At 36.9% G+C, this 17,378-nt stretch overlaps 1 protein-coding gene across 19 annotated transcripts in view; it reads right to left on the reverse strand.

The window, feature by feature from the left end:
• Positions 1 to 17,378, reverse strand: part of ADGRL3 (adhesion G protein-coupled receptor L3) — a 787,514-nt gene that overhangs the window by 607,025 nt on the left and 163,111 nt on the right. For all 19 annotated transcript variants that reach the window (XM_059670118.1, XM_059670097.1, XM_059670081.1 and 16 more), the window contains exon 2: positions 13,730 to 13,798. The gene's annotated coding sequence lies outside the window, so the exon portion shown is untranslated. The remainder of the gene's footprint in view (positions 1 to 13,729; positions 13,799 to 17,378) is intronic.

Consider the following 17,378-nt stretch of genomic DNA (forward strand, 5'->3'; position numbering starts at 1 on the left):
ATGCCCTTGACTGGAATCAAACCTGGGACCCTTCAGTCCGCAGGCAGACTCTCTATCCACTGAGCCAAACTGGTCAGGGCAATATAGCTAAGGTTTTTAATACACTTCCACCTCTCTTGTCCTACTAGCAAAGCTTTTCAAAGGTGGTATCAGAGGGAATTATTGCTAAAATATTTACTGGTAAAGGTGTAATGGTCAGTAACATTAGCTTTCTTTGGATATTTATATATGCTGAGAATAAACATTGAACTTTCAACTACTTATCACTAGATTATCCATAAACTGTCAGTCCAAAAATATTGCTAATCTAGTATATTTAATCAGTGATGAAATTAAATTGAAATGAAAAAATCTATTAAAAACTTCACTTGTGGAATAATTAATAACAAAAAGTATTTCTTTACTTGTGGCTGAGAACACTGAGATGCAATATAACAAAAAGTGTTTGTCTACAAAATTCAATTTCTTCACTGAAATTTATAATGGAGAGATTACATGATTACACATGCATTACAACCAAGTTTTACAAAAATCTAGCCATTCACAATTTTTGGCAACAAAACCAGCAAACAATTACTTGCTTCCATTACACTTGTAAGAGGCAATTTGAGAAGCTACTCCCTAGGAATTAAATTTTGTGTATAAACATTTTAGTTAATTGCCTTATTGTTCTCAGAACATTGAAGGCAGCACTAAACCAAACCAAGAAATCCAATTTCTTTATTTCTTTTTTTTTTTCTCAAGCAATTAAATTCTCTTTCACTAACACATTTTAGACCCAAGGAAAAATGCACCTATTATAAAGTAGATGGATTGGACAGATATAAAAGAAACTATTATTTAAGTATAAAATTTATAATGTTTTAAAGAAGAAAAATGCAGTTCTCCCAGGACAAATAATTTCTAAAAGTATGTATTTCAAAGATTTATGTAAAAGTGCACTGCTGAGAGCGGTGGTGTTTTGAACAGTTCACAGAATGCTGTAGCTATTCGTTCTAGCCCTCTCTTCATATTTTTTATCAGACTGTCTTATCCACCTTTAATGCAATGAATCTCTCATATACCTAAGAGATGTTGTTCTTTAAAATAACAGTATCACATTAATATCTGTATAATTATAATATGTAATAATGTAAAAATGGTTCGTTAACATGTCCTCAGATTTCTTCTTTAGTATCTTTAGGTACTCTATCACTCAGGAAAAAATATATTCCCCAGCACAGGTCATTCATTATTCTCTCTTAAAATGTCCATTCTCTCTTCTCTAGTAAAATCATTCTCCTATGCTACCACTTCTGCAAAACTTTCCCAAGGTCTTTTATTCTGAATTAATTGCTCCCTTTTCCTCCTGCTTCTATTATGGTACTCAAAATATTACAGTAGAGCTAATTATACATACTGCTGTACTCCCATCTAGTCTTGATCTTCTCGAGGTCAGGATAGCATAGTCACTACTCCAGAACTTAGCAGAGGTCTTATGCACACTACACACTGATATAAGATGTACTAAATAATTACATGTTGACATAAATTACAATTGGGTTGTAATCTTCATCCTTGTCAAGATTTATGATGACATTCCTCAGTCTTTGAAATATGTTAACGTAATGAAGTAGTAGTTATTCTGTATTAAGCAAATATGCAGTTACTAGTTATTAATAACCAAAGGTGATGTTTTTAATCAGATTACTCTTCTTGTGAGTATATAAGCTTGAAATTGTTTAGAATAATGGATATTTACTCTGAAAAATGGAGAGTTTAGTATCACACCTGTTTCATAATTAATGAGGGACATTAATTTAAAACATTTTTTGACATTGAAAACTCTGATAATTTTTTGAATAATAATTTTCAAAATCCTATAATACTAATAAATGGGGATATGAGTTTACATTTACCCTTGTATTTAATTAATATAAAACAACATCCAGAATTTTTTAATTATTAAATTTTTGAAAAACAATTAGGGAAAATCAATGATTATAATACCTTCAAGCTTTCTGGAATACTTAGTGGATTTTTTCCAAGCACAAAAACTAATTTTCAAAGTCATATATATTTTTTAGGTTTCTGAAAATATATTATATATATCCTTGTTTCCTAACATGTTATATTAAACACACACACTTACTTTTTCTTCTGAATGACCCAAGATCATCACAGAATTGCAGCATCCTATTTTTTTAAAAAAAGCAAGAATGTCCTTTATGGATAATCTAATGCTGTTCTCACTAATTGGACAAATGAGAATTCTACAATCCAGAGAGATTATATGATGTGCCCTGGGTCTCACAGCAAGTTAATGGCAAGACCAGGCCTAGAGTGAAGGAAATTTGACCCAGCATTCTTCCAAATAAAAAACACATTTGCAAAATGGGTATCGCTCAGAGCCTCTTAGATACATAATGAAATTTTGCTCTGATATAGAATAGATTCAGCCTGCTATATTTACTAAATTTTTCTGACTTTTAATGCTTATTTATTACCTATCTTTAATATACTATATTAGATTCATATTAGTTTTCACTATTTCTCTTTTTTTAATAATTTGGTAAACTTAATCTGCTGGGTCTTAGATGCTGGGTGACCACATCTGTTAAAACATATTGTAAATATATTCTCAATGAGGGCCTTTTCTATGTAAATGAGCTTTGGATAGAATAAAAGATCTAAAATACATCTAGGACAGAAACAGTTACGCTGTAGTTTCTGTGGTTAGTTGTTTTGGGATTATTCATTAAAGGAATCAAGATACACTCCTAAAAAAAGTGAATATCAAGAAAGGAAAACTAATAAAAGCTTCTTTTTACACTTAGATGATGTAATTTTTCCTACCCAAATGCAGAGACCAATAAAAGCAGTTCTTTCCATAGTCAAGCTAGTTTTTTAAAAAAAAATCACTATTTTACTCAGCACTTGAAGTGTAAAATTTTTGCACAACTCCAATTTATATAATAGCAATGGCACCTAAAATAGAAATAAAATATAAATGGGAACAAAATATGTTAAGAGAAATAAAACAAAAATAATTTTAAAAATAAATATATACATTTATCATATGACCCAATCCAACTCTTGGGTATTTATCCTAGAGAAATAAAAATGTATGTGTATACGCACATGCACGTACACACAGCATATAAATGTTTATAGGAACTTTATTATCACCTAAAAATTAGAAACAACCCAAATGTTCTTCAACAGGTAGATAAATAAAAGAAATGTGAGACATCCACAAGATGGAGTGCTGCCCAGCAATAAAGAACAAATACATTATTTATATCCTGCAAAACAAGGATGAATCTCAAAGGCATTATGATGAAAGAAGCCAGTCTCAAAAAACTTCCTACTATATGATTCATTTATAGGACATTTGAAAAATACAAAAATATAGCAATGAAGACAGATACATGGTTGCTAGGGGTTAGGGACAGAGAACTACAAAGGGGCAGCATGAGGGAATTTTTAGGTGATCAAAATGCTTTGTACCCTGCTTGTGAGCAAACACAATTCTATCAAATCTTACCTCTCAGAACTGTACATAGAAAACAAACAAACAAACACAAGCACTGATAGACAGCCAGATATCTAGACAGACAGACAGATGACAGTCACAGTTACATGGGTATATAAGTATGTTAAAATTGCTGAAACATTTACAATGTGTAATTTTAAAGGACTATACTCAATAAAAATTTTTAAATGTGAACACTCAATTTAAAAAATCATGAACAATTCCCTGTCCTATAAAAAATTTGAGAGTAATAGACTCTTTTTACTTTCTAGCTGTGGTACAAAATCCCCAATCTATAAATATTTACAGCATAGAGCAGCTCTCATTCTATTCAATATAGCATCCCTGATTCAGGAGAAAATAAGCAGCCTTTTCTGAACCATGATAAAATGTTTCCAATGTCATGGATTAGAGGCAACAGAGGACAGTTTAAGATAAAGGAGATCTGGTGAAGTACAAGGATGAGGACATAAGCTTCTGTCTGGGCCACTGCTGGTTCAGGGTTTATCCATAAAAATCAGAAATGATGGAATGTGAGCATTGCGATTATCTTAGAGGTTATACGTCCTGCACACCTCGCTGTTCAGCACTTTTCTGAATGAAATATGAACGTTTTAAGTTGAGGTTGATGGCTGAGGAAAGTGGTAAGGAGCATGCTACTATACAAAGAAATTGAAATTTGTAATTAATATACAAAGAAAATTGTATTTTTACATTTAAAATGATTTTTCTGCCTTAATTTTAATAAGACATTTCCTAAATGACAAGCTTTCATCAGACATTTAAAATATAACATTTAAAATGATTAAAGAAAGGTGAGGATACAGGTAAAGTGACAGCTTCTGAAAGTGAATCCTGATTTTTCACATGTGTATCAAAAGCTTTAAAATAATTCCACTGCTATAAGCAGCTATTCCAGGAAATAATCACTTATGTACCAAAAGATTTATATGAATATATGCCTTCCTCAGTAACATTTATGATGAGTAAAATGTAGTGTGATGCTAGCAAAAAGGTACTTGGCCATGGTATAAAGCAATAAATATGTTTATGTTTATTTATTTAAAAGATAACTAAGAATTTACACCAAACTGTTAATCATGGATTTCTCTGGAGATGGGATAATGGATAACATTAATATTCTCTCCTTGCAACATTTTCTAAATTTTCCATAATGAGTATACATGAATTTTATAACGTAAAATATAATATTAAATATTTATGGTTAAATGATTAGATTATAAAATTTAGTTATTATAAAATATAAAAAAATTTTAGCAGAAACCTTTAGTGAGAAAAGCTATATGCACCAAAAACATATAATAATAAAAGCATACTATGTTAATTAGACCAGATGTCCTTCCAGATGTCCTTCTAGATGACCTTCCGGATGAAGCTGGGGCTGCGAGGGAAGCCCAGGTCTGCCGGGAGCCGGTCCATCCTTGCTGTTTCGAGGGACCTGGCATATATGGCATACGGTTCTTAATATGTTTGCTCACCTTCTTGGCACTGTGTTTTAACCAAGGTCACCTCTCCAAGAAAGGTTGAATCCCCAGGTAGGGATTTTCCCCTGAAGTTAGGGAGGGAATAAAACCTCTTAACTAAGTGCCAGGCGGGTAATTAATCCCTTTAACTATGAACAATCATGCTTAAGCTACATAATCTTTTCCCCCTGGAATGGAGATAAGAAACGCCCTAACCTTTGTAATAGAGATTGATAGGATTGAATCAACTGGTATAAATACAGTTGTAACAAGACAGAAACACTCAGAACTTAGAACAGAATCAAGAAGACAGAGCCTACACGGAGCCTAGAGACAGAAGAACTTCACTGGAGAGAGCATGCCGGAGGATCCTGGAGAGGGACTGGCCTCGGAGCCTAGAGACAGAGCCTAGCGGGAGAACATGGCAAGGGATCCTGGACTGAACCTGACTACAGAGATTGGCAGGAGAACCTGACTGGAACCTGGACACTGAACCTGACTGGAGAGCCTGGACAGAACCTGGCTGGAGAACCTAGCGAGGGAACATGGCTATAGAACCTCGCTGGAGATCCGAAGCAGATCCTCTCTGGAGATCTGGGCTAGAGATCCTGGCTAGGCTGCTGATCAACTGAACGCTGTCTCTGTGTCATTCCTTCTTCGCCGACTCCGTCTACGCCTTTGGGGACCCCTGGACCCGCTGGGGTTGGACCCCGGCATAGGTCCCATGTACCAGAGGGAAGCCCAGGTCCCGAGTGCCAGAGGGAAGCTGATGCTGGCAGCCAGGGGAAGGAAGGCCTACTCTTGCACGAATTTCATGCATCAGGCCTCTAGTACTAATATAAGGATATTCAGTAATTGGTTATACTTCTTTAACTGTTGTAAAATTATTAAAAATAGGTTTTATTTTTGTATTCCTGTGGTTTTGCATGTGCTCCATTTGCTGTTCATTGTTTCATAGTCAATTCTGTGGTGTAAGCAGTGGCTGACAACGTTTGCTCTGCTCAGCTGACTGGCAGCTATCATTCCAATGCCAGACTTATCTTTATGCAAATTTTCCAAAAGGTCACCATTTATGCGTGTAAATTCTGAAGGGCACTAACTCTACAGCTGACAGATTCTGACAGCCACTATTTCTCCAAGAATGGAATAAGCAGGGATAACTGTCTGAATAATTAATGTGCTTTTACTCTGCCCATGGCCAGTTTTTACATTCTGCACTTTCTGACTGTATTTTTTAAAATTAATTAGAAAATATTATCTCATAGCAAACCAAAGCTCTCCTTTTGAATTCAATAAACACTGGGTAAAAAAAAGTGAGATACCTTCAGTTCAAAGTGTTATATCTGTAGTGATCTCTCAAACCTAAATATAAAAATTAACATCTCGCTCTGGATATTATTTCTGTAAAAAACAAGCACTATTATTTCTGCATAAACATTATTATTTTGTAAACACACACAAAGAATCCTGCTACCTAATGGTCAGTAAACTATGCCACCCACAATCAGGGTGGCCAGTTTTAAACCTTAGACTCATTCCACTGAGACTTCAACTTTCTCTATTGAAATGCAATCATTCACTAAGGCCTCTCAATTTGACCTCTGAAGAGTCTCAAATTTGTTATTACCTCTCAATCCCCAATGTTGTTGCCTTAAACCCAATCTTAATTATACCTCACCTGAGTTGTTGTAAATATTCCCAGATAATCCGCCTGCTTTTAGCCAGTCACCGACATACCTCCAAAGTTACATTTATAATATCCAAAACCATGAGGAAAGGAAAACACACACACACACACACATAAAACAACAGAAAAACAGAAACTAAAATATAGCACAAGGAAAAATATTTAGAATATATTAATTAATTAATGGGAAGAGATTACCAACAAAATTATATGTAATGTGGTAATATGTGGTCTGGAGAAGAAAACAGGGGAAGAGGACAGAGGGTGTCTCCAGGCAGTTTCAATTTTAAATAGGGTGTTCAGGGAAGGCTGCCATGAAAAAAGAATTGGCACAGGGAACAAGGGCTAAGGTTCAGTGGCTTTGTGTGTTCAGCAAACTACAATGTAAACAGGGCAGAGGGAGTAGATAGAAGGTTGAAGATGAACATGTCTCTGAGTGAAGTATAATAAAGACAGTGGACAACAACAACAAAAAGGCAGTTCTAATTCCCCAGGTGAGAAGGGATTGTGATATGGACCACGTTGGTAGCCAAAGAGGTGATCATAAGTCAGAGAGAAAGTGCAGATGTATGTGCAATATGTGCTAAAGAAAAATCCAATAATTACTCCAAGGATTTTTGCCTAATGATTTGGATGAATGAGCCATTAACCAAAACTTTTCTTGGAGTGACGTTTCTGAATAGGCTTTGTAATTTTGAAAACTAGTTTGACACTGAGGTTAAATACATTCCAAGAGGTCATTTACTGTGGACAGTATTTCTCCAGTACATCTTTCCTTTGAGGTTTAAGAAATTATTATAGAAACATGTAAGTCTTAGAAATGTCAAACTAACTCTATTCCAAACGCTATGTTGAAGCAAGAGGATAAGGTCTAGCTTCAAAACTTCACTTTCCTCTCAGATTTTCTTTTGTATCTTATTAAAATAGAATTTGAGGTTCTTACAGTTAATAGTGCTGGGAGGGGTTGACCAGTCTACAAAGGCGCATGAGAGAAGTTCTGGGAGTCATGTATATGTTTTTTATCTAGACTTCGGTGGTATCTTACACAATGTGATGTGTTTATGAAAACAAAATTATGAATTAAAAAGAATGAGTTTATTATGCATAAATTTTACATCAATAAACCTGATTTTTTTATTTATTGTATTGAATTTTTACAGAGAGGAAGGGAGAGGGATAGAGAGTTAGAAACATCAATGCGACAGAAACATCGATCGGCTGCCTCCTAGACACTCTCTACTAGGGATATGCCCTCAACCAAGGTACATGCCCTTGACCAGAATCGAACCTGGGACCCTTGAGACCGCAGGCCGATGCTCTATCCACTGAGCCAAACCAGTTAGGGCAAGCTGATTTTTTTAAAAAATCCAGTAAGTATTATAAATTGGCACATGTTGGAAAAGCATATATGTTGTCCAAATGTGAAGTGAGCGTCTCATATTACATAATATGTTCTAACACTTATCTCCTCTGATTCAAGCTATGTTCCTCAGGCCATCTTCCAATAGCATTTGCTGACACAAGAATACCTCTTTCTTTGTTGCCATGCAATTTCTCTTGCATGATTTCAGCCATGTTCACCACAGCAGAAAGAACTAGGGTTTCCCCGATGACTTTATTCCTTCCCTGCAGGAAATCTCAAATAAGGCTTCTAAACATTTATCATAAAGTTTGATAGAAACTTGTAGATGACTCAATTGAACATTACTTTAAACATTACTGAAAATGCCAGAGAAGTTTGCACCTGTGTTTCAGATATTAATTAAGAATAATCTTGGCTATTCTTATTGCTGTATACTATCATTCACTTACACCTCAAGACAAAATATGTACTTAGGACAAGTTTAATCACTTATGATATACGAGACAAAGCCCTATTTTACAATCTCCTTGTTAATTTTAAGTGTTTAGCTAGCTCATTAATAAATCTGAGGTTATTAATGTTTATATCATACTAGAGGCCCAGTGCATGAAATTCGTACTTGGGTGTGGTCCCTAGGCCTGGCCGGCAATCGAAGCATGAGTGTCTGGCATGGAAGGGCAGGTCCTAGCTCATCTCTGGGCCCTGGGTAGCACCTGGTCCCCAGGGCCCACGTGTGCCCCCCCTCCACCTGAGTCATGGCACCCGAGTTGAGTCCCCATGTGGAGATGCAGTGAGCGCAGCCGGACTCTATGACCGGGGTGCAGTGGGGCCTCTAGGCCACCCAGCAGTGCCACACAGAAGCCTGGCGGGCAGCGCACTCTCTCCTGGCCAGCCTCGCAGACGGGCTCCTGCGTGAACCCACAGGGAGCCCGAGTGGCCCCTGCAGTCCCAGCGGCTGCAGCCTGGCTCACCCAGGAGAAGCCGTGTGGGTGCGGGGAAGGCTCCTCATGGGCTTCTGGCCCTGGCATCCTGGGGGAGGGTAGCAGGTGGAATGAGAGTGAGCTTGGCAGACACCGCACCTCCATCCCCGTCACCCATGCCCCCAGGTAGCCGGCAAGAGGTCACAGCGTGTCGCCAACACCCACCATGCTTCGTGCCGCTCCCTGGTGGTCAGCGCATGTCATAGTGAGCAGCTGAACTCCTGGTTTCCTGGTCGAACAACCACCCGAGGGGACAATTTGCATATTAGGCTTTTATTATATAGAACAATGAACCGAAAACATATCCTATAGTAGGAGTAGGAAGAATGTCCTTTTTTTTAAATTGTAGACTTGGGCAAGTAGTAATCAAACAATCTACATTTTGTAATTTTTATTTAACACTTCATAAAATCAACTGTCTAAATATGAGGACTAGTCTATTTAAAATTGATAATAATTCCATTGATGCACTTATCCAAACACATGCAACATCAATACACTAAAATACTCTTAAAAATAAACATTGCCATCAAAATCCAATGAGATTCTACTTGACATCCATTCGGATGGCTATAATCCAAATGACAGACAGTAATAACTTTTGGCAAGGATATAGCGAAATTGGAACACTCGTGTATTTCTGGTGCAAATGTAAAATGGTGCAGCCACTTTGTAAAATAGTCTTGACATTCCTCAAAAGGTAAAATATAGTTACCAGATCACCCAGCAATTTTACCCCAGGTATAGATCTAAAAGAAATGAATACATATAACTACACAAAAACGTATGCATAAATACTTATAGCAGCATCATTCCCAATAGCCAAAACGTGTAAAAAACCCAAAGTCCATCAACTAATAAACGGATGAAAAATGTGATATATACATATCCTGTAACAGAATGTTATTCAGACATAAAAAGAAATTAAGTACTAATTCACACAAGTATGAAACTTAAAAACATTATGTTAGTGAAAGAACCATACAAAGGGCCACGTATTATATAATTCCATTTCTGTGGTAAATCCACAGAGGCAGGAAATATATTAGTTTGGCAGAGGAGGGAAGAGGGAGGGAAGTAACTTTTCATGAGTACAAGGTTTATTTTAGGAATGAAAGAAATGGTTTGGATTAGACAGTGGGAATGCTCATACAAACTTTGTGAATATACAAAAACCCACTGAATTATATACATTAAAAAGGTGAATTTATGATACATGAATATTTCAGTTAAAAAATAAGGAAGCAAATACTGCCAATCATTCAACACCATGCAACACTGTAAAAGTTCCTATGATTCCTACAGAAACTTCATATTTAGGGGACTATAACAGTCATTATATTAAATGGTATAAGATCTTAATTCTTTTTTATTTTCCTCCAGGAGAGGTTCTAAAATGTTCTACTCAAAACTCTATGGGTACCATTAAGTTAATAATCCATTCTAGGGATTAGGATGGAAAATTAAGCTTTATTATGGCAAACCTGATATTCCATGGACTGTTCCAAAACTATTTTTCCAGACTCATCTCTTAACATTGTCCAACCACATGTGCCTGATCCTTTAGCCACACCAGACATATCAATCCTTCATTTCTCATCCCTTGCTCCTTCATGTCCCTTTTCACAAGCTATTCTATTGGCCTGGAATGCATGACCTCACCTTCCCTGCCTTAACAACGCCTCAGTGAATTTCACAGCTTCCATGAGGTTTTAAGAGCCTCCACCAAAAGTGACCAGCACCCCCACCTTTTTGTCTCCTTACAATTTGTCCTTGACTTTTTTAAAATGTATATAATAATTTCCATAGAGTTTCAATTTCCCACCAGCATTTATTTTCTCCAGAGCAAGCAGATCAGATATTGCTTGGCTTTATTTTTTAAAAAAAATAATTAAAATAACCTATTTTTGTTTAATTTATTTCTTTCCCTAAGTACCAAAATCCATTTCATATGCAAGTCAGTAACAGAATGTCTGAAAATGTATGTTAATGTATAAATAAGCTAGTAAATATAAATAAAATCAATTCAATCAAATCTATTCTGGAATATAGGAATAATACTAATTTGCAGTGTGAATAAATGTGGAAAGAAAGCAGTGACAATAAAACTAAGATAAAAATATCACAAGAAGGAATAACAATTGTACAAGTTAGTGCCTACAAAGGCAAGTGCAGTATTTTTATAGTCTAGGCTACTCATTACCTTACCCTAAAAAGAAAAATAGAAAACCTTTGAAACAGATTGGTAATAATTTATAAAACATTGTATCAGTCATTCAAAATGAACATGATTTAGTTTAATATGAAGAATAATAAAGTTAATACTTCTAATTTAAGGCTATCTATCTATATAAAAGCCAAGCAACCAGAAAGCCAGAATGACCAGAAGGTCTGGAACAACCGGTCGCTATGATGCACACTGAGGCCGGCCAACCGGCTCAATCGGGGGGCGGCCCCTCCCCACGGCTGGCCCTGGGTAGAACAGGGATGGGGCCAGAAGCCAACCACCAGCAGCCCCTACCCTCAGCCGGCCCCACCCCCAATCGGCCCCTGCAACTCCAATCAGGGGCAGGGCTGGCCGGCCAACCTGCCTTGTCCCCTCCCCCCAACTGGCCTAGCCCGATCAGCCCCAATTTAGGGCGGGCTGGCTGAACCCCACCTGTGCATGAATTAGTGCACTGGGCCTCTAGTCCTATAAAATAAAACCCTAATTTTCAAATCGACTGAACAGCGGAACAACTGGTCATTATGATGCACACTGACCACCAGGGGGAAGACGCTCAACACAGGAGCTGCCGCCTGGTGGTCAGTGCTCTACCACAGGGGTTGCGCTGCTCAGCCAGAAGCCAGGCTCACAACTGGCGAGCGCAGCAGCGGTGACAGGAGCTTCTCCTGCCTTTGAGACAGCGCTAAAGAGTAGCAAGCTTGGCTTCTGGCTGAGCAGGGCTACCACAGGGGGAGTGCCACTCAGCCAGAAGCCGGCTCACAGCTGGTGAGCAAAGCAGCAGTGGCGAGAGGAGCCTCTCCCAACTCCACAGCAACACTAAGGACCCCTTGGGGGATGTCCCACTGCCAGCTTAGGCCATCCCCCGAGGGGTCCTGGACTGCGAGAGGGCGCAGGCCAGGCTGAAGGGATCCCCCCATACCCCTAGTGCAACGAATGTTGTGCTCTGGGCCTCTAGTATCCTATATATTATAAAAAAAAAAAAAAAAAAAAAAAAAAAAAAAAAAAAAAAAAAAAAACACCTAATAGGCTAATTAGACCAAAGAGCTGAACGACCTTCTGGACGAAGCCTGGACTGTGAGGGGCTGCAAGGAAATGCAAGGGCCAGCCGGGCTGCAGGGGCCAAGCCTCTTGCACGAACTTTGTGCATCAGGCCTCTAGTTTAAAATAACTGACATTGTAGACAATACAAAGTTGCTCTCCAGAAATTAATTTCAGTAACTTCAAAAAGACAGGAAATTCCAATTTCACTGTTGAATAATTATTATAAAGGCCTAATTTGTCTTCAAATTGAGGATACAGAGGTCAGCTATGTGACAGGGACATGGACCAGGGGGTGTAGGAAATAAAACTAGGTGGAATTTCTAAGGTACCCCAACTGGGCAGCGAGGGCCAGAGGCATGAACTTTAAGATGTATGGTTATTGCTAAGACAGGAAGCTGCAGATAACCAATCACAAAGCAGTATGGTGTATAAACCAATCCCAAGTATGTTGCTAAGGCAAAATTCCTTGAAAAGGCCAATCAGGAGCTGGCAAGGCTGTTTCCACTCCCTAAATTAAAAGGTGCTATTTCCTCTTACCCTCTCTCTTACCCAAAGCATGCAATGGGTTCATTCCTGTGGCAGGAGAGCACATCCCTGCACCCATGTGGCTTATGGCCATGTGGGACTCCACACATGGACTAATATACTATAATTAGCTTGGATGGAAATTACTCGCCACTGTAACATGGAAAGAAACTCTGGACACTGTCCTGCTCCTGGAACCCCAGCTACACCTTTTCCAGGACAGGCTTCTCCCAATAAACTTTGGTTCCATTCATCGTTTTTGTCCACAACTTCATTCATGACAAGAACCAGGCTCAAAACACACACATTTTTTGGTTTCAAAATGATTTTCTGAAGAACATGCACATATGCATGCTGGCCTAAGGTTATGGTCTTCAAAATCTTTTATGTTGAACTTTATAAATATATTTATAATAAATAAAAACATTATTTCTCAAAATAATTTACTTGCTAATATTCATACTTCCTAATATTCACATTTATTGTCAGGGATATGTAATTGAGAACTAGATCAATTAAACAAAAATAACTTTTATTGCATTGGTATACATGCAGCAATTAAAAACAAAATTCTGAATAGTTATCAGACATTTAAGATAGTACAGCTATTTGCCTTTCCAAAGAGCCAATAAAATTATTTTTGTTTAGTCGCTCATTTATATTTAATATAGTTGGAATATAATTCCTCACCGCAGCAAATACTTTGAACTATATTTATTTACATATTTGTCCACAAGAAATATCAATTGATTTTCCAAAACTTGTAAAATTTAACTCTAATAACTCATTATACAATATAAATTTTCAATGTGACACTCATAACAGAATATACAAACTTGAATATAAGTATGTTAAATACACTTGTAAGTTACTAATAAATGGATTGGCAACAATAATCTACTAATTACCTTAATGTGGTTTTCAGTTGTTAAACATCCATGTTTTTTTCCTCCAATTTACTGAACATTTAAACACTTCTGTAAAAACAAACAAAAATACATTAAATTAATGATGAAAAATACTTTATTTTATGGCTCTAGTTGTAGTACTATTTGAGTAGGTTTTTATATTTTTCATTGTTTGCCAATGTAGTTTCCCCCCACAATGTGTAAGGTACTAGTATAGCAGAAAAACCATGGCATAAAAACAAAATTCAATTTATATGCAACACATTTTCCTCCATGATCTACTTCACTATAATGTTTACTCAGAAAAGGTAATGAATGTGGTACATAAGAAATTTAAAATATTCTCCTAATTAAAAGAACACATGAATTTTTTCAAACATATTCCGAGATTTCCAATAACTATTCTGGTATGTTGCAACAGGCTCTTCAAGCTAAGAACCTAGGATGCATCTAATCACTTTTACCTAGAGAGAATTGCTGTGGAAAACAAACCAACAAAAACACACACCAAAATAAAAAAACCCCGACATAACACTGGGAAACTCCGTAGTACATTTTGCTATCTAACCATATATGCACACAAACATACACATAGCACATATTCTCTATGTACTAATGTGTACATACACTGAGGCTGTAATTATAATAATAAGCTAAACAAATTCAGATTTTAATCATATTAGAAAGAAAGAAGTAAAAAATGTAAGTTTACTTAAATGGTAGATTTACAAGAGGGATTGTCTTCCTGTTCTTTAAATTTCCACAATGTTTTTGTATTTCTTTTATTATTGCTTTCTTATTGAACTAATAATAAACATGTCAGACATTTCACACAAAAATGGCATGATGTCATTTAAGTGTTTCTTTGGAATTTCAATGTTTTCTAATGGTTCTATCAACCAGTCATATCAATTTTTAAACTTTCTGGTGAGTCATAGTGCTTCGTGCAAGCATCGGATGCATTAGTTAACTGTGGTACTTAGTATTTATTATGCTATTAGGAATATTATGCTATTAGCAGGAGGTTAATTAACTATATACATGCCAAACAATGACAGTTCATTATCTATGGATAAGGAATTATATTTTGTCAGATAGTGATTAGCATAAACTAAAAATTAAGTTCTTTTTGCAGAATCACTATTGATTAAAATTACACATACACACAAATAGAGGAACATATTCACTAATAAATATATATTTTGTTTAAGCATTTGAAAATATTAAAGCAGTGGAACTCACTGCATTTTTTCTAGTTAGTATCCACCATATATGGCCAATTTGTGAGATTTTTTTTTTTTTACCACAAGAGCAATCTAAGTCCATATTTATTTATTTTTTAAATATATTTTATTAATTTTTTACAGAGAAGAAGGGAGGAGGAGAGGGATAGATAGTTAGAAACATCGATGAGAGAGAAACATTGATCAGCTGCCTCCTGCACACCTCCCACTGGGGATGTGCCCGCAACCATGGTACATGTCCTTGACCCGAATCACACCTGGGACCCTTCAGTCCACAGGCTGTCGCTCTATCTACTGAGCCAAACCAGTAAAGGCTCTAAGTCCATATTTAAAGGCAGGCTTGCTACTAAACAGGCAATTGAAAGCAATTCTTTAGTCACCTTCTTGTATTTCCCTGCACAACCATTATTTCAACAAATGGAGCATCCTATATAATAAAAGGGTAATATGCAAATTGACCCTAACAGCAGAACTACTGGGAATGACTGGTTATTATGACACACACTGACCACCAGGGGGCAGATGCTCAATGCAGGAGCTGGCCCCTGGTGATCAGTGCACTCCCACAGGGGGAGCTCTGCTCAGCCACAAGCCAGGCTGATGGCTGCCAATAGAGCGGTAGTGGTGGGAGCCTCTCACGCCTCCTCAGCAGCTCTAAGAATGTCCAACTGCAGCTTAGGCCTGCTCCCCGCTGGCAAGTGGACATCCTCCGAGGGTTCCTGGGCTGCCAGAGTGATGTCTGACTGCCAGCTTAGGCCAAATCCCCTGGGCAGCGGGCCTAAGCCAGCAGGTGGTCATCCGCTGAGGGGTCCCAGACTGTGAGAAGGCACAGGTTGGGCTGAGGGATTTCCTCCCCACCAAGTGCACAAATTTTGTGCACCGGGCCTCTAGTATTCAATAAATACTGGCTATTTACCTAAGGTAATTTTCTCTGGTTTTTTAAGAGCAAGCATATCTCTTCATAATTGATAATCATGGGTAATGACAGTGCAAAGTCTCCTACCTTTACCCTCACCCTTTAAACCTTTTTACTTCCTTTTAGGAAATACATTCTGAAATTCAAACATTAGTATTTACACATGGTTTTTCATATATCACCAGACCCACCACAGACAGAACCAATCAGATCTTCCCTGATGCTCATGCTGAACCCTCTACCGTAACATGAATTGTTTGAGAACACAGACTATAACTACTTTTTCAATTTGAACTGCTACTCCTTCAGAACTAAGAACTAAGTGAAATAAGCCAGTTAGAGAAAGGCAAGTATCACATGATCTCACTTAATATGAAATCTAATGAACAAATAAAGCAATGATCAAAAGAGATCCAGAGACATAGAGAAATGGACCAGACTATTGAATCTCAGAGGGAAGGTAGGAGTGAGGTGGGTGGTAGGAGAGATCAACCAAAGAACTTGTATGCATGTATGTATAGCTCATGGACACAGAAAATAATGTGGTGAAGGCCTAGGGGGAGGAGGGGTACAGGAGGGATAGAAGGGGTCAATGGGGTGGGGAGAATTAAAGGGACATCTGTAATACTTTCAACAATAAATATAAATATTTTTTAAAGGGCCTTAAAATGCTGACTGGGTAAACAAAACATTTACATTTTTTGGTTAAAAATATTATTGCAAACTGTCTATATTGGCTTCCCATAAATTGGAATCAAGAACAAAAATGCCCATTATATGTGTCTTTAAATTTGTTTGGATAGCTGTCTTTAACCTTTTGCTTTCCTTTTTGAATAGGAGAACAGAGTATCTTCAATTTACAGTTTGACTAGTCAACATCTAAGTGATTCATTCTCTGAACTCCATCCACTTAAAGCACTTAAGAGTTAGTAGACAACTCAAAGGAAAAAACAAGCTCACAGACGGTACCTTAGCCTCCTAAGAGTTAGTAGACCAAGTCTGATTGAAAACACAGGAAAGGAAAAAGGGAGGAGACAAATAGTAAGAGAAATAGAAAACCTAACAGTCAGAAGAAGGTATCATATCAAATAGTACTATCAGTAGGAAGTAATAAAGTAAATTTCTAATTAATAAAATTACCTACAAGGGATTATAGAAAGGAGCAACTATTATTATTTTTTGAGCAATGTGGTCAAAAAGGGCTGACTGAGGATATAAAAATTTGGTGTGTTTCTGATAAAATTAATCCATACAAATATATTTTCGTTACTGTTCAAATGACATAAAAAGCAATTCCGTAGCAATTAGTATTGTGACCCACTCTAGGTCTTTTGAATTACATGAAAATACTTTGGTTATGAATATTATACTGTTTTGATTAAAAATTAAACTTAAATTGGCCCAAGCTTTAGATAAAAAATACCTTAAAAGAAAACACATCAAAAATGGAAAATAAAATAAATTTGATTCACTGATTAAAATATAATCA

Source organism: Myotis daubentonii, chromosome 1, assembly GCF_963259705.1.
Source record: "Myotis daubentonii chromosome 1, mMyoDau2.1, whole genome shotgun sequence".
Lineage (NCBI taxonomy): Eukaryota > Metazoa > Chordata > Mammalia > Chiroptera > Vespertilionidae > Myotis > Myotis daubentonii.